The sequence below is a fragment of the Protopterus annectens genome, chromosome 1.part0 (assembly GCF_019279795.1).
Source record: "Protopterus annectens isolate FY-2018-M chromosome 1.part0, PAN1.0, whole genome shotgun sequence".
NCBI classification, from domain to species: Eukaryota; Metazoa; Chordata; order Ceratodontiformes; family Protopteridae; genus Protopterus; species Protopterus annectens.
In genome coordinates, this window is record NC_056725.1 from 588,376,274 (window position 1) to 588,399,808 (window position 23,535).

General features: G+C 40.3%; 1 protein-coding gene across 13 annotated transcripts in view; it reads right to left on the minus strand.

The window, feature by feature from the left end:
* Positions 1–23,535, minus strand: part of EPRS1 (glutamyl-prolyl-tRNA synthetase 1) — a 1,752,234-nt gene that overhangs the window by 749,975 nt on the left and 978,724 nt on the right. The window lies entirely within an intron of this gene.

Consider the following 23,535-nt stretch of genomic DNA (forward strand, 5'->3'; position numbering starts at 1 on the left):
GCGGACACATTATAAAAGAGGCTTAAGAAATTTTGTGAGAAATAGGGATAGTGGTTCTGTCAATGAATTCCTACCTGAGGCAATGGGTCTGCCTGGTGGATGTTGGCGGTCCTTGTGTATTTTACGTAGAAAATATATGTATTGTGGACAAGGATTGGAAATGGTAAGTTGATGCTGTGTGTTTTGGGTAATGATACCTTCTGCAACAGCTAAACTAAGGAATGAATTGATCTGTTCTTTGAATACTGGTGTTGGGTCTGTGGTGAGTTCAGAGTAATAGTGTGCATTGGATAATTGGTTCAGTGCTTCATGATCATATTGTGATAAATCCTGAACAACTATTGAACCACCTTTATCAGCACCAATGATGACCAGATTATGATTATTTGCCAATTTATTGATATTATCCATGCAGATTTTGGATACATTGTTGGGTAATGGTGGGGTAGATCTGAACTGAAAATGTAGATCTTTGATCATAGCTTGTTGAAACATAGAGACATGATGATTCATGGGTGGCATAAAGGAGGACCTGTGGTATTTGAATTCATCAGAGATCTTTGATTCTTGTTCCTGAAAAAATAGTTTAAGGTTAAGAGTTCTACAAAATGAAACAATATCATGAACAAAACTTTCTTCAGAAACAAAAAAGCCCGGAATAAATGATAATCCTTTATTAAGAATATCAATTTCAGAGGAGAGGACATGTGATGAGATATTGGTAATGTTTACATTGGTTACTTGGTCACAAACATCTCTAATAAGCTTTCCATGTTGTCCACATCTTTTATGTTTTCTGCCCCCCCCCCTATGTGTACACCCTGGGAGGTGGTGGAATTCCTTCCCTTTAATGCTGGTGAACCTGTGGCACCCCCTGAATCAGTATCAGGACCTGAAGATGAATACTCATCAGCTGAAGCATCAGTGTAGTTGGCTGTACCTTTTTTAAGGATAGATTTGGTCCGTTTCCTCTTGGGATTCGTACGATTCAAAGGGGAAAATTGTACATGTTTGTTTTTATTTGTAAAATTAAAGGGATCCCCTTTAGTATAATCATCTAAATCCCTTTGGAACCTTTTCTTTTTCCTGTCCTTTAACTGAGATTCCAATGTCATGAGTTCCTTGCTTATGTTCTTAATACTGTTTATATACATGGTCTGGCCCTCAAATTGCTTGGCCTTATCGCTAAGAGAAGAAATGGATTTGATTTCTTGTTCAATGATTCTATTGTGAAAATTTGCCAATATTTCAACAAATTTAAGGGTTGTCTCTTGTTAAACTTTATTCCATTGGGACACATGTTGACTCATACTTTTCTATCTCAAAGCCCACATCTTTCTACACCTCATCCCAGAGTCTTATTTTTCCTCTGTTAAAATTTATATATATTTATTCATCTGTTAAATTTTGGATATTTACAGATCTTATCCTTTAAAATTCAGTGAAGTTTTATGATACTTATGGCTACTTTTCAGAACAGCAACAGCCTGTTATTGCACTGCTGCTTTTTTGGCACAATTGGGCTTGATCATTTGTATGTTTGGTCAATGTTTCACATGCTGTGCTTAGGTACATATTATAGCTCAAACATATATATATATTATTTGAACTGATGTCTTAACATTGTTGATGATTTTTAGCATCTTAGGTAGATGGTTCATTATTGTTAATCAGACATCTATAGGGTTATGATTCAGCAATACAATATGAGAACATTGTGATTCTTTGGACCGTGTGTCTTACAGTAGGCACCTGCACATTTATGCTTCTGATTTGTTGATTAAGGAGCATACAATATATTTAACCAAAGACTGTGGGTTACACTAAGTGTGACATTTCTTTATAGTAATTCTATTAACAGGTGTCTTTTCTACTTTTTGACATAGGCTTAACTTTTGGGCCAATTATCACAATATCAGGTTATTATTTTTCCAGGGGTTAACCAAACAAATGGATGTTGTGTGAGTCTGTATAAATAGGATTTCTGGTGTTATACCAATAGACATTCACCATTATTCCATACATCCTTGTCATGCCTTGCCTTTATGTTTTTTTTTTAACATTCAATTCAGTATTACTGTTAATATTGGTCCCATCTTTTGGGTTCAACCGTTGGCAATCTTGGGGTAAGATATTTGTCAATACCAAACCACTTACATATGGTTTCTGATGACTACCAATTTTTTGCTTCGCCACTCTTTAGATCTGTTCCATTGTGATAGTTTTACTGTTCAATGATTCTATATGATTCCATTCAACCTTAATACATATCTTTTCATCATTTTCTCATAATTTCATTCCATATTAGGTTCAGTAATTGAATAATTGGCAATAATTGCAATATTGCACTTATTTTGTACATCATTTGGTCATTTTTTATTTTTTAAATATATTCATATATTAATACTGGCCACTCAAATTCATTTAAGTTTATCCCTAAGTCAATATGTTGGTTCTTGTCTTCTTTGCCTGTCATCCAATATCATTCCAACTATTACTTTGAGCAAGAGGCCAAACGACACTTTGGACCTAAGGCTTATTGGTTCAGACTGGACCGGCAATAGACCCAATCAACGTGAATGGTTCTTTTTGGTAATATTTTTACATTCACTTATGTTATTTACAACATTATATTGGTCTACTGCTTATTGATCCTATATTGAACCGGCCAAGGTCCATCTAACTTTGGTTCTGGTTATTTTGGACAGTGGTCCTCATTAACATATTGAAACATGGAATTGCATCATTTACTTACTGGGCTGTCCCCTGACAGAGATGATCTTTCTGCTTTCGGAATTGGTCCTCTTGGTGAAACGTTGGATGACCTTGGCAACACAGGCCTTGATGATAATTGTGAAAATATTTTTTCAAATCTCAACAAACATATGAGATCTTTGAGAAATAATGTTTGGCATTACAAACTTTTTTGTGCATATTTACTCAAAGGCATCACTCCACGAGGGTTACGAGTACGTACACAACCATTGGTTAATTCTCCTGATGATCTCCTATTGAAACAATGGAATGAAGTTCAATGAGAGACAACCCTTAAATTTGTTGAAATATTGGCAAATTTTCACAATAGAATTATTGAACAAGAAATCAAATCCATTTCTTCTCTTAGCGATGAGGCCAAGCAATTTGAGGGCCAGACCATATATACAAACAGTATAAAGAACATAAGCAAGGAACTCATGACATTGGAATCTCAGTTAAAGGACAGGAAAAAGAAAATGTTCCAAAGGGATTTAGATGATTATACTAAAGGGGATCCTTTTAATTTTACAAATAAAAACAAACATGTATGATTTTCTCCTTTGAATCGTACGAATCCCAAGAGGAAACAGACCAAATCTATCCTTAAAAAAGGTACATCCAACTACACTGATACTTCAGCTGCTGAGTATTCATCTTCAGGTCCTGATACTGATTCAGGGGGTGCCACAGGTTCACCAGCATTAAAGAGAAGAAATTCCACCACCTCCCAAGGTTTACACGTAGGAGGAGGGGGGGGCAGAAAACATAAAAGATGTGGACAACATGGAAACCTTATTAGAGATGTTTGTGACCAAGTAACCAATGTAAACATTACCAATATCTCATCACATGTCCTCTCCTCCTCTGAAATTGATATTCTTAATAAAGGATTATCATTTATTCCGGGCTTTTTTGTTTCTGAAGAAAGTTTTGTTCATGATATTGTTTCATTTTGTAGAACTCTTAACCTTAAACTATTTTTTCAGGAACAAGAATCAAAGATCTCTGATGAATTCAAATACCACAGGTCCTCCTTTATGCCACCCATGAATCATCATGTCTCTATGTTTCAACAAGCTATGATAAAGATCTACATTTTCAGTTCAGATCTACCCCACCATTACCCAACAATGTATCCAAAATCTGCATGGATAATATCAATAAATTGGCAAATAATCATAATCTGGTCATCATTGGTGCTGATAAAGGTGGTTCAATAGTTGTTCAGGATTTATCACAATATGATCATGAAGCACTGAACCAATTATCCAATGCACGCTATTACTCTGAACTCACCATAGACCCAACACCAGTATTCAAAGAACAGATTGATTCATTCCTTAGTTTAGCTGTTGTAGAAGGTATCATTACCCAAAACACACAGCATCAACTTACCATTTCCAATCCTTGTCGACAATACACATATTTTCTACGTAAAATACACAAGGACCTCCAACATCCACCAGGCAGACCCATTGTCTCAGGTAGGAATTCACTGACAGAACCACTATCCCTATTTCTCACAAAATTTCTTAAGCCTCTTTTACAATGTGTCCGCTCTAGGATTCAAGATACTACAGAATTTTTACAGATCATCTCTGATACACAGCTTGAGCCAGACTGGTTACTTTGCACATTGGATGTAAAATCATTATACACCAACATACCACACTGGGCTGGTTTAGAGGCATTGGAATACTGGCTCAATAAAACCGAAATATACAAGCCAGGTTACGTATTGACAAAAAAATTGTTTTTTTATAAATATAAATGCTATTTGCAAACTAAGGGGACAGCTATGGGTGCTTCTTTTGCACCCATATATGCTGATTTGTTCATGGCATACTTTGAAGAACAGGTCATTTATGACAACTCTCAACATCTACATTGCTGAAATGGACATTTGGCGCAGATATCTGGATGACCACTGGTTGGTATGGAGAGCGAATACTGAATATCTTTTGGAATTTGTTTCTTATTTGAACGAAAATAAATGGGGAATTGAATTTTCTGTCAGCTTTGATAGAGATAAAATTATTTTCTTAGATGTTCTGGTTTGCCGTGCACCTGATCATACGCTGACCACAGATATTCATCGCAAATTCCCCGAAAATAATTCACTGCTCCATGCAACCAGCTTTCATCCCCCCCACATCTGCAAAAATATTCCCAAATCACAGTTCATGCGCATTAAACTCATTTGTTCGGATCAGCACACTTATGCACACTTTAGAGATGATCTATTACACCGTTTTCATGATCGCGGGTATAAAATGGGTCAACTATTACATACCAAACACACAGTTGACCAGATGGAACGCACTGATTTGCTTCTCTACAAAACTAGACATAAATCACATTCTGTAGTACCTAGATTCATCACCACATATGGTCGCAACACTAATACATTGATGCACATTGTCCAACACAATTGGAACATATTAACATGTGAACCTAGACTTCAGGACATTGGTTAGATGTTCGTTTTCCTTCCGGAAAGGCAAAAACTTATCTGCCTTTTTTAATCACTTCAAACATTCTGAAGTGAAAAGCACCAAAAGCATCCAGACCACACTATCAGGTGATCCATTAATTGGATGCTTTCCTTGTGGACATTGCATCTATTGCTCCAAATTACTTAAAACTAGCAGTTTCAGCAGTCAAAACACCCCTCAAGTATTCAATATAATATTTTTCGCTAACTGCTCTTCAGATTGGGTTATCTATTTGGCCAAATGCACATGCCCTGCATTCTACATTGGGCAAACATGCAGACCCTTGAAACTTCGAATTTCTGAACACCTTAGTGATATCAGGCATAAGAGAGAGACTAATGCTTTATACAAACATTCTCTGATTCATCAAAATGCAACTTTTAGTTTCACCATCATTGATAAAATCAGAAGATCCAGGCATAATAAACTAGGTTGGCATGACTTATTAAATACAATGGAGAAAAAATGGATCATTAAACTTGGTGGGCTCTTTAAGCTAGGTCTTAATGAGCATATGTAATTAAGCACATGACTCAATTGAGTATTTAAATACAGGTTCTTTACTGCTGTTTTTTAAACACTGAAGAAGGCTTTGTTTGATATTTGCCGAAACCGGTCTGTTTTTCTAGAACCTTAAATTATTAATAAATTAATTTTCAAGGTGCCTTGTATGCTGGTCCTGCTTCCTTTTTTTGCCTTGCATACTTTTCCCTTTGGGACCCTGCAGCTGCCGTACTCGCAGAGGTTGTATCACTTGGGGTTTCCTGGCGTGAGGTAAGCCATCTGGGCAGTTATATTCAAGCTTGCACCCAGGAATGTAATTAATTGAGAGGGTACCAGTTGTGATTTCTTTTCGTTTATGGTGTACCCTAGACATGCTAGAAGCCTTTTTACAAATGCCAGATGTTGAAGAAGAGTGCCCTTGTCCTCTGCCTGAATGAGACAATCGTCCAGATAAGGTTAAATTTGAATGTTTCTTTGTCTGCAGAATGCAATTACTGGTGCCAGGCACTTTGTAAAAACCCTGGGTGCAGCAGATAAGCCAAAGGGCAGTGCAGAGAATTGGTAATGCAAAAAACCTGCTTTGAAGCGGAGGTATCTTCTGCATGATTCCCTTATTGGGATATGCAGGTATGCCTCTTTTAAGTATAGAGATACTAACCAAGCATTCTTGCCTAGCATAGGCAGTAGCTGTTGTAAACTCAGCATTTTGAATTTTGGAATGTCCAGGAACGTGTTCAGAATCGATAAGTCCAGTATCGGATGCCATGAATTGTCTTTTCTGGGTACCAGGAAAAGTCTTGAATAAAATTCTTGTCCTTTTTCCTTTTCCGGTACCGGTTGAATAGCCCCCATATCCATGAGGGACATGACTTGTTTCTGGGCCTCTGCCCACTGGTTTTGTGGCAGATCCGGCCATCCATTTGGATTTGGCAATGTATGGAAATGAAATCTGTACCCCTGGGATACTATATTTAATACCCACTTGTCCTGGGTAATTAACTGTCAATTTTGAGTATGAAGTGCTAGTTTTCCCCCCAAGGGGGCTGCCAAAAGATAAGTGCTTGGAGATGGTAGAGGAAAAGTCATTGAGACTGCTTACTGTAGGGTTGTGCTTTGTTACCTCCAGATTTGGAGGTGGAGGCACCCCACTGCTTTGACCTATAAGATCCCTGTAATTGATATCTGGAGCCTTTTGAGTGCCTGGATTTTCCCTGAGTGGCTCTGTTGGACACAGGAAAGGACCAATTTTTTGTAGGCCAGTGCCTACTGAACCTGGGTGACTGCACTTGCAAGAAATCTTTTACAGTTTGCATAGATTTAGCTTTGTCTTCCATTTTCTTTAAAACCTCTTCTGCCTTATTACCAGAGTATCATGCTGCAAAGGGGCATCCAACAATTTAGCTTTAACATGATCAGGCAGATTTTGCTCCTTGAGCCAGGCATGCCTTCTTATCATAGATCCAGTAATGGCGGCCCTACAAGAGGCCTCCAAGGAATCAAAACCACATTGCAAAGTATGCTTTCCAACCTGTTCTGCTGAATGCAATAAATCCTGTAACTCTATTTTCCACACAATCAGAAATCAACATAATTTTCTGTTTCAGTACACCCATAACATGCTATTGATATTTAAGCATATGAAACTGGCAGTTTAAAGCCCTGATTGCCAATGTTGCAGACGTATAAACCTTCTTACCCCATCTATCCAGTGCCCTGGAATCTCCATCAGAAGGGGTCGGATTTTTGGCTGTAGAAGCCTAACACCCTTGGGACCCTGAGAAATAGTCTCAGGATCAGCAGCAGGATTTTTGAAAATAAATTTGTGGGAGTCAGGAACCCTGTAATATCTGTCTGGCTTACTAGGAGCCGGAGGCAGGAAATCAGGAGCCATGGTTGATTCCGAGAACACATCATCAACAATGTCTAATACAGGAGGTATTGCCAAAGGCCTACGCTGAGGAAGAAGGAAATCCCTAAGCCTCTTTTTGGATTCAGAGAAGTCCTGACTCCCCCAGTGAAAATGTTCCCTTAAAGTATGCAAAGTCTCTCCAAAGAGAGATTCTCAGGAGGGGATGCAGATGGGATAGATTCCTCTGCATCAGAATCCTCATAAGGTGGAATAGAAAATTCCTGATCAGAAGAGGAATCAGAAGAAATAGAAACCTGATCTGAAGATTCATAATCAGTGCCTTGCCTAGGCCTCTTAGCAGGGGGGGGGGGGTTGAGAACCCCTGATCAAGGTAATTATATCCTCAAGCCATTTTGATAATCTGTTTTTTAGGCATAGGGGCCTGAGCATGTGGCTCATGCATTGGTTTTTTAGACAAAGAAGTTGTTTTTGACCTTGTATTTGTTGCTGGCATTGGTTTAATATAAAAATGTTGAGGCCTGAAAACACCCTCAGAAGCCGGTGCCTGCTCAGCGGCTCCGGACCCGTCCAAGGGAGAGACATCCACGGGTTCAATACTTTGCGAATGTCGCAGCATACCGGACTCCGAATGGGTCTTGGTAGAGGCCTGCGACTCAAAAGTAGCGGGTATCAGGGGTTGAGTAAGCGCCTCACTGAGTACCGACGACTGGCTTAGGAGAAGCTTCGTCGGTTTTGGACCTCGACGGTCTGTCTTTTTCCTTGCGTTTTTTTGTGAACTCCGGTAGTCGGACTGCTAACCGATGACATTTCAGGGTAGTTAAATCTTGAACCAAAATATTTAGAAGCAAAAATATACAGAAGCTTAATAGTGCATTGGTTAAATTTAGCACAAAACCGACAGCAAGGCACGTTGTGATCAGGGCCTAGGCAAGGAATACAGTACAAATGAAAATCCTTATGAGGTATTTGCTTCCCACAAGTAATGCAATTATTAACTTTTACTGACATTGGTAAGGAGCAAGAAAAAGATTCCCCCAACGGGGTACTTAGCTTTAGTTTTAAGACTTCGGTTCTGAAACTCGAAAACGAAAATTTCAGGAGTCTGCTGACTGGCACTTGCGAACTGCTTCTGCTTCAGGCACCGCGCAGCAAGAAAGACAGATTAAAATGGCGTCGGCTGCATGTTTTATACCCCTGACGACCTGACGTCATGGAAGAGGAGACAGCAACCGACGCAGGACCCAAGACTTTGTTATTCAGGCCGACTGAGGGCAACCTGCCAGCAGATTACCCAAATGTAATGACTGCAACAGTGAAACACGAAGAACATCTTGGTTACGGTAATTAATTGTAACAGTGTTGAAGGGGTTTTTATTAACAATGTGGGCTTTTTGCTTTTAATTGATTCTCATTAAAGTTCTGATTGATTAATTGGGAGGTTATATAAAAGGCTGGGTGTTGTGTGCACATTGTTCTGATGAAGTCTCTTTAGTGGAGAGGAAAGCGCTCAACTCGAATAAAGTGGTCGTTTCATTTGGATTTGTTTTTCTTCCTGTTGGCTCTTGGATTCATTGTTTTTTCTCTAACTCTACGTTCTGGCAAAGCGGTAAATCAGGAAAAGAAAGTGACGCAAAACGTCAGAAGTTATGAAAGGGTTCATAGGCTGGTACTAGGCCATCAGCCCTAGGGCCTATACAAGCCTATCCATAACAATTCCCTGGCTATTTCTTCCCACACTATTTACTTCCCTGGACCCCTGTCTAGCAGGGTGACTGACGTGATCCCCGGGGTGAATTTCCTTTCTCCCATCCAATCGTCAAGGTTCCTTTTGAAGAGGGCCAAAGAGGCACTCTGCTTGACATGTATGGGCAATCTATTCCAGAGTCTCTGGGTCAGGAACCTATCCCTCCAGCATGTTTTGTTTATTGTGATGACAAGGTTTAGATCCCTGGAGCGTGTGGCTCTGAGGGATTGGGATTTCTGTAAGTGTAACATGTCCAACAGCTCTGGGTTTGACATGGCCTTGTATGTTAAACAGAGATGGCCTCTGAGTAGACGATATGCGACAGAGTATAGCTGGAGTTTTTTAAGGTGGTCAGCATAGGGCATCTGCTTTAGGCCTGTGATTCTTTTAGTGAGGTATTTCTGCGGCCTTTCCAGTTGTTGCAGATGTCTTGAGAGGTACATACCAATTGGGGCGTTGTATTCTACAATGGGTCTAATGAGGGATGAGTACAGTGGGACAATGACCTCTTTTCTCTGGATGAAAAGCCCTTAGTGATGAGGTGTGCCACATAGGATTTCCTGACTGTTGTGGCGATGTGGTTATCGAAGGTGAGACCAGTGTCCACCTGTGTCCCTAAGTCTCTTATCACACTTTCAGTGTTTAGTGTACTGCCACCTATGTGGTAATTCACGGGTACATGTTTTTTCCCAAAGGGGATAACTATACATTTCTTGGCGTTGAGCTTGAGCCATCAGCAGTCACAATCAGAGGCTAAGATGGATGATGCGGTCAGGCGGTCTGACAGGCTTAAAGATAAGGCGGCTGGTTCAACATCAGGTTATTTTTTTTCTGGGAAAGGCCGACAGGATTTCGGAGGGCAGGGGACGAGACCAAAGAGTTTCAGATCTCGGAACACCTAGACGGGCCGCCCCTGGTTCCAGTAAGTGAATATGTGTCTGGTATTTCAAAAAGTACTGCTGAAAAGCATTTTTTAACCTCTCATGACTGTGACTGCTGAAATGAAGTTGTTGTGATGGCAAGGCAAGTATGTGACGGCGAGGTTAGTAATATTAATGCCAGCAGCATGTCAAGTTTGTTTTATCGCAGTGATGGTGATTTGGGCTGTTCCAGCCTGAACGTTGAGTATGGCAAACTGTCCGATTTTGTGAATGGAGGGAAATCGTTTTTGATTACATCAGCAGACTTATCAGTTTATTCTTATAGTGAGGTTGATTTTGGAGTGATGAATTCAAGTAACATTAAAGCTCACAGCGTTGATATTTATTCACAGTCTAGGCTAAATAATTGTGAGAATGTAAACAATGTTTGTTTAGCTAATAATGTTTACCCGGAGATGGAAAAGTATTTACCAGGTATGGCTAAAGCACTTGAAGTGAATGATGGTTGGTTAAGTGATTGCATTGTTAACCAAGGAGGCAATTCAAGTATGTGTGACACCAATGGGGGGATTGATTTGGAAATTTTGATTCAATGTTTGGATGAACAGCAAGTTATTGAACCTGGATTAGAGCCTGTTGTTATTTTCAATAAGAAGGATGATTTTAAGATTTATAATTATTCCCAGTCAAAGTTCAATGATAGACATGCTGATTTAATGGTCAAATGTTTTACTTTTGTGCCATATAGAGTAGGCAATATGGTGGAGTCTATTATTGACTTGAAGCTTTATACCAGAAAACTGAACCTAAAGGCTTGGTTTAATGAAGGGAATGAATCAGGGTATTGTCCCAGAGATAGTTGTAAAAGGCCTAGTACTTTTAACCCTCCCTTAAATAAAACTACTGATTTATTCTAAAAAAATTTTGAGAAGGATATAAGGAGGATTTATGGTAATACCCAAAGAGGCCAGGGCAACTTTGAATCTAATATGACTGATGAAGATCAACAACTGCTTTTTGCTCTGGTTAGTGACCCTACAGTTAAGGTTCATGAAACCTGACAAAGGCAGTGGAATGGTCACGATGGACAGGGTTGACTACTTAGATGGGATGAATTCATTATTGTTGGATGATGCATACGAAGAAAGTTCATTAAGTGCAATTAAAGTGTCCTATAGAAAGATAGACTTATTGTTGGATGATATGTTGTATCAAGCCCAGATTGATGAAAATGAATATTATTACATGAAGAATGAGCATCCCAGGGTGTCCAGTATTTTTGGGATACCAAAAATCCACTAGGGCCTAAGAAATCAAAAAGTTAGGCCCATTGTGGATGGTAAAAGGTCAAAGACCTACTTCATTAGTAAATATTTAGACCAAAATATTCAAAAAAGTTTGGGCATTTTTAATTATATTAGTAAGGACTCCTGGGAGTTTCTGAACAAATTAAATGGGATTGATGTAGTACCGGAGTTAATTTTGGTAAGCATCGATGTTGTTTACCTTTTTTCTGTGATGCCACATGAAGAAGGTTTAAGCTGGCTTGAACAGAAGCTTAATAAAACTAACATTCTCCATTAGGATGAAGGTGAATACACTTATGGCATTAATTGAGGTTGTATTAAAGAACAACTATATATGTTTCGAAGGGCAATATTACAAACAAATAAAAAGTGTGGCAATGGGGGGGGGGGTGGCTTGAGTCCCCATATTTGCCAACCTGATTATGTCCTATTGGGAACAGGAATATTTGATGAAAACCTCCTTTATGTCACATTATGCATTACACTAGATTTCTGGATGGTCTTTTCCTTGTTTGGAAGGGGACTGGTGAAGATTTGAATGAGTTCCTTGTGTGGATTAATGGAACTGTGCAGTTTTTGAAATTCACACATGAATATAACAAAGAAAAGATTAATTACCTAGATGTGGAATTGGAAATTGATCAGTTAGATAAAAAGTTTATTACTAGAATTCATAGAAAGATGACTTTTTCCAATTCCTATTTGGATTATGGTAGCTGGCACCCGCACCATCAAAAGAAGTCTGTTGTCTAAGGTCAGCTGGTGCAGGCTGCCAGAATGGTTAGTTTGCATAATGATTTCCTAGTGGAAATAGAATTCATTACACAGATGTTTAGACAAAGGGGGTACCCTGAGAATCTTTTAAATCAGGTCAGGGTTGAAGTGTTGAACAAACATGAGCAAGGTATATATAGGCCCATTATAGGCAATGGATTTTTGGGACCTAATAGAAGGGTAGATAATGTAGTTAACCCTAGTTCAACCCTGACCATAACCTACAATGGAGTGGCTAGCACCATCATTGAGGTTATTAAAGCAAACTGGGAGATTTTGCAGTTTGATGGTAATATTGCACACAGGGTTGGGAAGACCCCTAGGTTTGTGTTTAGAAAGGACAGATCCCTAAAGAACATATTGGAAGGAAGGAAAGAGGATGGAAAAATTAATAGAAAAATTGGGAATTGCAGGTGTAATGCTTGTGTATATTGTTCCTTTAGACTTGAGACAAAGGAAAAGTTCAGAGTTAATGGGAGGATTATGAACATCCATGGGCACTACAACTGTAACAGCTGTAATGTCATTTACATGGCTAAATGTGAAAATTGTCCTATATTTTGTACAGGTAAAACATCTAGGAAATTCAAAGTTAGGATCGGTGAGCACCTTGGTGACATTAGGCATTGTAGAATCACCAGTGTCCTGTACAGGCATGTACAAGAACATCAGGGCCACCCAATTTAAAATTTTGGTAGTTCAACAATTGGTCAAAGATGAGCAAGGCTGTATATTGGATGTTCATTTGGATGTACGGGAACTGAGGTGGCAACTGTACTTTAATGCCTCTCAGTATCCAGGCATCAATGAAATAAGTATACCCAGTATTTTGAAAATGGACCACATTTTAGGCTAAATGAACTAATTTGTTACTGTGTAGAATTTAATATTTATATATATTTTCATACAGTTTTAAGAAGGTTTTAATGTTATTTTTAACAAGGAATTTTAAGTCTGTACATGAAACTTGGTTATGGTAATTAATTGCAACAGTGTTGAAGGGGTTTTTTATTACCAATGTGGGTTTTTTGATTTTAATAGATTCTCAAATTTCTGACTGATTAATTGGGGAGGGTATATAAAAGGCTGGGTGTTGTGTGCACATTGTTCTGATGAAGTCTCTTTAGTGGAGAGGAAAGCACTTAACTCGAATAAAGTTATTGTTTCATTTGGATTTGTTTTTCTTCTTGCTGGCTCTTGGATTCATTGTTTTTTCCCTACCTTTGTGGTAATCTTGAGCCTCCCATTGAAAGTGTTCTCTGAGGGAGTTTAAGGTTTCCCCAAAGGAGAGGTCCTCAGGAGGGGAGGCAGACGGAATGGGGTCATCAGCAGAGTCCTCAGATGCTGCAAAGGGCTAGTCTTCCATGTCTGACTCCTCAAGAACAGACCCTTCTGATTCCTGGTCGGAGAGGACCTCAGGGGAGGTGTCCCTTTTTCTTTTGGCTGGGGTGGGTGGGGCTGGCTTCCCTAATAAGAGTCATTAAGTCTTCTGCCATTCTGTGCAGTTGCTGCGACTGAAGGGCAGGCTGGCTTGTCATCGGTCGGTGGCTGGGTCCTCGGGGACGGACCTTTTTGGGGGTAGTCTTAGGCTTAGGTCTGGACGGGTCGATAGTCTTATACACAGCTAGTTTAACTGGCAGCGTTGTCGTCTGTCTAAGCCTGGCATCGTGCAAAGTGGCTCCGGACCTGACCATGTGAGAAAGTCAACTTACTGGCAGGGGGAAATGGATCCGATGAGATACCGGACTCCTAACGGGTCTCGGTAGAGGCCTGCGATGGTTCCACAGCTGGCGTCAGGGGCTGTGAAGGCACCTCACTGAGTTCAGCTGTAGCACTGAGTTAAAAGATACCAGACTTTTGACCTGGGCCGTCAGAAGGCCTAACTTTTTCAGGCCTATCCTTATCCTTGTCTTTCTTTTTTCTAGGTAAGTCAGTAGACGGCTGACCGACTGATGCCATTTCGCGGTGAGGAAAAAGACTCACTAAAATGCCTAGCTACAATTTCAGCTCTTCTTCTTATGGTTCTAGCATTAAACAGGGCACAGAACCAATGGCAACTGGGGACGTTGCGGTCTGGGCCTAAACAAGTGACGCAGAGAGAATGGAAGTCTCGGTGTGGAATCTGCTTTCCACAACTGAGACAATTATTGACTTTCTCGGACATTGGTTAAAAGCAAGAAAAGGTTCCCCAATGGGGTACTTAGCTTTAGATGGTTTCCCTCACTCTGGCAAACGGTGATAAAAAGACTGATGTAATGGCGTCGGCTGCCACCCTTTACAGCCCTGATGACCTGACATCAGCCAGTGTCTCTGGACAGCTGACTCAGGAGAGAAACCCTTTACTCTGGGTATTCAGGCCGGCCGAGGGCTACCCAGCAGGGATAACCCGCAAGTGACGACTGCAATAGTGAAACACAAAAAACATCAGAAAATGGTACTACTGAAATGAGTAAAATATGGAAAAGGACTGTGTTGTTCAAGGGGGAAAGACAGATCTCCAAATTTTTCCACTTCAGAAATACCCTGACCAGGTACAGCATTCTAAATTCATAGATCCAGGAGAGGGCTTGGGGCCCAGCTCAGAATATATGTTATCATCTTCACTTCACAGAATATGTGAATTTCTGAAAGATGCATGTCCTTATCTATGGTTCAGTGCCAAATGAGCACAGCTGCTCTTCAAAAAGGGTACAATCATTTAGATAACACACAATGGACTAGATGTCGAAATGAATGAAAACAGGCCCCAGAAGCAACACTTCCTCCAATGTGCTACAAATCAGAAGCACTGCTCTGAGCCCAAAAACTTGCAAAAGAGTCTAACATCAGTGTCTACAACAGGTTCAGTTAAAAAAGGGGAAAAACCCATCATATGATGCATGGAGACAGTTCACTACTCTATGGTCTCACAACAAGTGTCTGACATCAACATGAGGTCAGTGAGTGAGTGGCTTTGCTGAAGCCACTGACACCTCACTGTCCACTGTAAAACCTACAGTCTTGCAACTGCAAAGAGGACTACGACATTCACAGCAGTCATCAAGTCCATGATATGTAGCAACATCTGAGCCCAGACTCAATACTGCAGCCCTAGTTAGGTGACCAAGACCATAATTCATCAAGCACTGTCCAAAGGTACAAAAAATTAACGCACAAGTTTTTTTTAGCTCTACACCAATAAATGTGATCCTGTGAACATCATACATGGCTCTCTTGTATGCACAGTCAACCACACAGACTACAAGACAATGAATTCCATGCATTGGTCTTCCATGATCCAATCATCCATGTAGGTAAATACAACTAAATCTTTTTCCTGCAGGGCTTCAATGACCAACACCCTAAAACCAAAATACAATACCGAAGAGATGCCCACCCACAGCAGACAGAGGAAGCTCACATGTGGATTTCAAAATATGAATGTACCAAAAGGCCTTCAAAGTTCAATAATACCATCCAAGTGCCTTGTGAGAGCAAAGATATGGTACCCTGCAAAGCGACAATTTGAAAACTCACATAAAAGATGTGCTGTTTAGGGTCAATAAGATTCAGAATGGGATGAAAACTGAATACTGTCCATCTCCTTAAGAACCTGAAAGATATGAAAGCAAATTCCTATGACTCCTCTAAAAAGGCTAGCCACTACAGCTGGTCTGAGTTTTAAAGTCTGATTTTGTCCCAAAAATTCTGATAAACCACACTGATATGTCAGCAGGAACTCCTTCTGTGTGTGGGTAGAGTGAACTCCAGAATACGTCTAAGTGACCACATTTGGAATCCACTGGTTATCTGTCAAATCAGGAAGAACTCGCACAACCATCCCATCTTACCACCCATAAGGAGAATTCTAGACTGAAAGTATGATAATGGCATATCAAGCAAGACCATCCTCTAACACCTTTATTAAAATTATTACTTAAGATATATGCATTTTCTTACATTAATAGAAAAGAAAACAAACCATATCAACATTTTTGAATTATATACTTTATACATCATTTTCTTTATAACCATCACCAGTCCAACATTATATAAATTGCTCAATTCCTGTCTTCCCTTAGACCTTACTCCTCCTCATAAACATTATTCTGCATGTATTGCTCCCACAGTTTCCATTTATTTCTATGTAATTTGCTACTTCCATTTTCAGGAATCCATCCCACAGTTCTTTTACCTCTTCTATAACATTCAGTACTTCAAATACAGTTGGTTTAGACAATGATTTCCAATGTCTAGTAACAGTGTTTTTTGGCAGCCAACAGAATTAAATGCAACATGGCCTTACTATGTCTAAGTAATTCTGACTCTCTGTCACAGATGAAAAGAATAACTTCCTTAGTTACAGCTATTTGCACACCCAATATTTCTGACAAGAGAACAATGTAGGGAATTGTGAAAATCTGCCAGTTCATTACCCTCCCAAAACATATGCTCCCAGTTACCCCTTTCTTCTCAATCATAACTCCAATATTTTAGCACCAACTGGGGAAGCATTTTTTGATGTCTGCTTGGGGTATAAAAATACCTATGCAAACACTTTTAAAATGCATACTTGGCAGTCATACACACCCTCCCATTGTTCCCTTATAAAAAGCTTTTGTACTCTTCCCAATCTTTTCTAACCTCCCCTAATTAACTGTTAAAAGCTATCATGCAATATTTTATATGTCCCACTAATTATCCCTTTTGAAACATCGCCCTCGAGAGACTATGCCATCACTGTCCTAGACAATACTGTGTGATATTTAAAGGCCTCCTGAAGGCAGAAAGAAACCATTACTTTTTTCAAGTTTGGCTGGGCCTATAAGATACAGTGGAAGTAGATGTAAGAGGGACATAAAGTTGTACCCACAGAGATAAGGCCCATTTCTTTCCTCTGTAACTCATTGAATAAGCTTAGGTGGATTAAATGAAGAGCATCCCCTAAAAAAAAAATCGGCATCCAGGATCCAGTACTTGAGCTCCTCCTTCACAGGATAACCTCAAATATGCCCTAATGTGCAAGCAAACACCTAACAATGGGACAAGTGAGAAAGTGAAAGCACCAGTTTGGCATAGCAGTACCCCCCACTACCACCATATCTGTCGAAAGCTCTAAACTTAAGATTTCTAATCAGACATCAAGGGGTAAAATGCTACAGTATTTGGGATCACGCACTGACCAAAACAGATCACAAAGTAAGTCTTCAATGGGATACCTTAGCTGCTCTACCCACTCAGGCAGCAGGCTGTAATGAATACACAGCCTTGGAAGACAAAGATGCAGGGAACCACTAGGCTGCATTAACAGCATCACCAACTGGTTCTGGGGAAGGAGTACAGTCATGTGACTATACTCAATACAGTAGATACTCAAATAACAGGACCAGTGTGCAGTACATTCCTTTTACCTGGTTACCAGCTGCAGGCAGATGTTCATCCTTCCGGTCAAACATTTACTGCAGTCAGATGTCTCCATAACACAGTTGACCTCCCCATTCCAAGGGTATCAATTTAGTTATGGTAAGCCCTTTCTCATCATCTGGATAAACCTACCAAGTCACTTAAGATACCCAGGAACTGACAGCCTGAAATGTGCAGAAAGATCTTGCTACCCACTCCCTGTAAAAGCTAGAGAGTTAATACAATCAATCCAAGTGAAACCTAAAGGATATGTGGACAATAGGAGTAAATGTTTAGCAGTGATCCTGTTACTTGAACAACTACTGCTATGGGTAGTACACTCACACAGCTTCTTTCAAGCAACACAAGGATCAATGAAGCAGCATATTTCATTACACAGTACTTAAAGGCATAAAGTACAACAGACAGCAAGGTATAAGCCCAAAAGGAATTTAATAAAATAAAACTGTCAGTAACACCAATAACAGCAAGGGTGCTGTTATTGGGGTTACTGACAGTTTTATTTTATTAAATTACTTTTGGGCTTATACCTTGCTGTCGGTTGTACTTTTTACTCTTGCTTGAGGTGTTGTCTACAAGTACTTAAAGGCAGACTGCTACCATAGCTCAAAGAGGAGGTTACAACTTGCTAAAAAATGCAGAAATTGTGAGTCCTGCCCTGCTCCTGGAATGCATATCTAGTTTGTAATGTTTGGAGAAAAGTATGAATGGTAGCCAAGTAGCTTTCTCATATTAATGACCCGATTCATTTTTGAAGTTGGGAAAGCAGCTGATCTAATCTAGCGTAATGTGCTCTTACTCCCTGACTGCTTTGCTGTGATGGTTGCAAAAGAAGGTAACCCAATTAGCCATTTATATAATGTTTGCTTAACTACATGTATGCCTTATTTAGAAGGCATACAGGAAAACAGGTTCCGATCATATAATCGAAGTCTTACAACTTCGAATCATTAAAGAACAAACTTTAATGATCGAAGTTGTAAAACTTCAAAGCGTATAACAGAGATCGCCATAGAGCACGGAAGGGGAAGATTTCCCTTTACTGCACTGTAGTGCGATCTCGGAGTTGGTATATTTAAGTAGCGAGGGGTGTAGAGGGACAACTTGCTCCCCTGCATAGAGAGTTTTTTTTTTTAAACTGTTTTTGTGAGTGAGTGAGTGAGTGAGTGAGTGTGTGAGTGAGTGTGTGAGTGAGTGAGTGAGTGAGTGAGTGAGTGAGTGAGTGAGTGTGTGAGTGAGTGAGTGAGTGAGTGAGTGAGTGAGTGAGTGAGTGTGTGAGTGAGTGAGTGTGTGAGTGAGTGTGTGAGTGTGTGAGTGTGTGAGTGTGTGAGTGTGTGAGTGTGTGAGTGTGTGAGTGTGTGAGTGTGTGTGTGTGAGTGTGTGTGTGTGAGTGTGTGTGTGTGTGTGTGTGTGTGTGTGTGAGTGTGTGTGTGTGTGTGTGTGAGTGTGTGTGTGTGTGTGAGTGTGTGTGTGTGTGAGTGTGTGTGTGTGTGTTCGAAGTTCCGAGAATTCAGTCATTAAAATTCCTTTAATGATTCAAAGTTCTGGAACTTCGACCATATGATATAGACCCCAGGAAAATTGACGTGTATCTAAACGTCTTTGTCCTCTCAAAGTAATTCCTAAATTGCTTGTGCACTTTCATCAATTCCAATATATTACCCACTTTGTCCTGAGATGTAGGATAGAAAATTAGCAGCTGAATGGCAATTTGACACTACATCCAAGACCACTTTATGGACAAAGGATGGGCTACTTCCAAGAATTAGCCTTATCATGGTGAATAATTATAAAGGATTCCTTACACATCAACACATACACCTCAAGAGACTCTCCAGCCAGAGGTAATGTCCACCAAAACAGGGCCTTCTAAGGGATAAACTTTACAGCTGCTGAACTATGTACTTCAAAAAGATGCATAGTCAGAATCGTTACCAAAATGATTTTATATAAAGGAGGGGAGGGTAACTCCAGTGGATTCAGAATTCTATTCATGAGCTCCTTACCTGTTGAATGGAATATCAAGGGAGGATCCAAAGAGAGGTATGCTACAACAGCTGACAAATGGACTTTAAATGATACCAAAGACAACCCACTCTCAAAAAGCTTAGCAGCCTATTTCAAACTAACAGGTGCAGGAGTAGTAGCATTTGATTGAATGAAAAAATGAACTTTCTTCATTTAGTCAGAAAAGATAACCTACTACTGGACTTCTTAGCCACCGGTAAAATGCATACAACTTCTTCTGGGAGGCAACCCTTGATGGGCATTAGGCTGAGAGCAATCCCTGTAAATTAACTTGAGGTTTTTCAGATTTCAGTGTATTGAAGACCCCACATGTTGTGTCAATAGCATGCAGAGAGGGTTTACCTTTAAAATGTCAACAGCACATACACGAATATGCACACCACCCAATAGTTTCCACAAAACCCAAACCGCCAAATCTTCCGAAACTCGAAAAAAACATCGAACACCGACATTTCCAACCACACCAACAAACAAGTGCTAACATGGGTTAAAAAGGGGGCAAGATTTTGCTGTTCGGAACACTGGCATTCAATGTTTTGAGAAGACGGAGTTTGCGGATGTGGTTCGATGTTCCGACTGTCAACATTTTGAAGGTAAACCGCACAGACAACAGCTCCATTTTGTTTATTTGAATTATCAGGAAAAGCAGATCTGTCAGAGACTGCAAACTGGTAGTGGTCACAGAATCTCCAAAGTATATCAACATCCTAAAAGAGGGTCTTAAACAAATGATTGGTGCCATAATCACGGCCCTAAACTCAATGCAAAAAACGTATTATCATGCCTTTTGGTAAGGGCGATGTTCCTTATAACTACCACATCAATAGCAACACCTTAAGTACGCACACAGTGTTGACAGACCTGGGCACTCAGGTTGAGAGCAACCTCACTTTGACCACCAAGTCTCCACAGTGGTAAAAAGGGCATTCTGTATTGCTCATCTCATAAGTGGGGGCATTGCCTCCAGAAAAAAAAGTTATAACCTCCCTGTACTCTTCCCTCATCAGACCAATAATTGAATACAAATGTCCACTTTGATATGTACCATTCCAAGCACCTGCAGCAACTGGAGAGACCACAATCGCTCCTCACATGGAAAATTCTAGGTCTTCAGCATCTGCCCTATGTGGATCGTCTGAAATCACTGTCACTTTATTCTGTTTCATACAGACTACTCAGAGGAGATCTCTGCCTTGCATACATGGCAATCTCTGACCCTGCTTTACTGGAAATGTTGCATCTCTGTAAGTCAAATGGTACACAGGTTACTCACTCTAAAGACCTTAACCTGGTATGTGACATTAACAGAACCTGCTTGAGGGACGGATTTGTCTCTCAGAGGTTACCACACCTTTGGAACAGACTCCCACTTCATGTCAAACAGTGCACCTTATTGGCCCTCTTCAAACGTAATCTGGACAACTGGATGGGTAACAGTAAATTCACCCCAGAGGCTCCACCTGTGCCCCTCTTGGACAGGGGCAATAGGTGCTGATCATGGAAATAAGGGTAGAACATGGTTAGGCTTGTAAGGGCCCTAGGGCCATTAGCCTAGTAACTTCCTGATCCTACGAAGAGTGAGACTACTACTGTGGATCTGCCCTCTTAGCTGTTTGTAAGAGTACTCTTGCGGGTACAGGAAAGGGTAGAATTGTGCAAGTTGCAGTCCACAGGGCAGAAAGTTCATTATCTGTGCAGTCCTCTATGTCTGAATTTCCTGCTATAGAACTTCCTCTGTATCCTCCTCATGTGCAGCACAGCCAAAGGAATAATTACAATTGAAGCAGACATGTAACCCAACACCTTCAAAAAGCCCTTTTTGTCAGGTGGATCCTCTTTATAAGTTGAGCAATAAACTTATTCAGCATGAGAATATCATCCTGGCATATAGAAATTAAACCTGCTTTCAGACTCAGCACTGTCCTTCCAGAGTTCAATGATATAGATCTGCTTTTAAGATACTGAACTGTCCATAGAAGGAACTCGTGGAGCTTCACCTGTGGGGAAGCAAGGATTTGACAATAATCCATACAAGTACATATATGAAATCACCCATCCTTTCTACAGTGGGCAAGAACTGGGTTCAACCATGGGCTGAATACCTTAGGTACACTGGAAACACATAAGGTGCATGTCCTTATTCATAGCTTCAACTTATGACTGGGGTGTGGGGCTTGGACCCAACCTCTAGTACCACAGTGAACAGCTCTCAAATGCAACTGTTTTTGGACATTAAATTAGATCAACAGCTTCTCCATTCTAAATTTCTGAGTTGCTACAATGCTCCTCTGACACATGCAGAAGCTGTCAACATACATCTTACAGTCAGTATACGCAATGCTGCTACAGGATTTATCTGGTAATCAGATGGCCTCCTGTATGACTGTATGCCTGAATTTAAGAAGATAAATGCAAGACATTGCAGACGACAGCAAAGATTGATTACCAAGCTGTACAAGTGGCAAAAGGAAGTGGCGGTTTCTAGGGACATGCACATTTGCAAAGTCCTAGACAGACATGCCCCCAAATGTGGGACTTTAACCAGCCTAGCAGCACAGAAGGATAAAGCTCTTACTGCATCTCAGATGACCTGTGCTTGATTAGCACAACAGCACTGCAAGTGCAGGATGGGCGTGACTGGTTGAGGTCAGCTCGTCCATCCTGCAAGGACGGAAGCAGCTTAGGTTCACTACAATAAGGAGCATATGAGCTTGGTAAGTTCTGTGCTGCACAAACTGTGAGACACTTAGTTGAGCGGTAGCACATGCACACAAGCATGCATGTTCCTCCTGAGTGCAGTGATCATGGAGTTGGTAAGGCTACAGCACGGGGGTGAGAGTTAGTGCATACTCCGCTACAGCAGTATGATACTGCTCCAGAGTCCTCAATCTCCTCATCAACCATAAATGAAGGTTAGGATGAGCCTGGGGAAGCTAAGATGAATGCAGTCGGCCCACTAAATGAGGAGAGGAGCCGAATGCTAATGGTCAGCTGAAGAGTGGGGCTTTCAAAAAAGATGAATTGTCAGTGGTAAAGAAACGGTATACAGTCCAATACCTATCACAGAGGAGATGATGTTAGAGCGGAAATTAAAACTCATTACAGAAATAAATATCTAACTTATGTAAGCGTTACTAAGAAAACATAACATAAGACATCAGTGCAAAGCTATGCCAGTGCTCCTGTAGATAAAGTTCAAAAACAGTTATGCAGCAGGAACAAATGAGAGAAAGCATTTGCACTTCAATATGAACAACCCCAAAACAGCAGTGCTGAAAAAGCTGCAATGACATACTAATGCGAAGTAGACACAGATTCAAAGACAAAATGAAAATACCACAGGAAGTGTGTCACAAACATCTTGTTTAAGGCTATGCATGTGGTTTACAGGGGGAGACTTGCCCCAAAGGCCAATTCCATTCCATCAATGCTAACTTGAACACTGGGTAAGAAACGGTCTCTCCTTGTTTATCAATGTATTGCATCATAACTGTGCCTGGCAACACTCTCTGGGCACAACCCAATCTTGAATATTTAGAATATACCTAAACCACAGCTACCATCTCTTTCACATCTGTGTGTTGCATCACCTGTCTGCTGATTCACTTCACACTTCCAGAAAACTTCACGTAACCTTGAACGCGCTTGTCTAGGTGACTTAAGTATTTAAAATGGTTACATTAACACAATGCTCAAGGAATAGCACATATGTAACACACTGTGGCTCTGAAATTATTTCTAAGGTACAATTAAACTGAAATGAAGATAATAC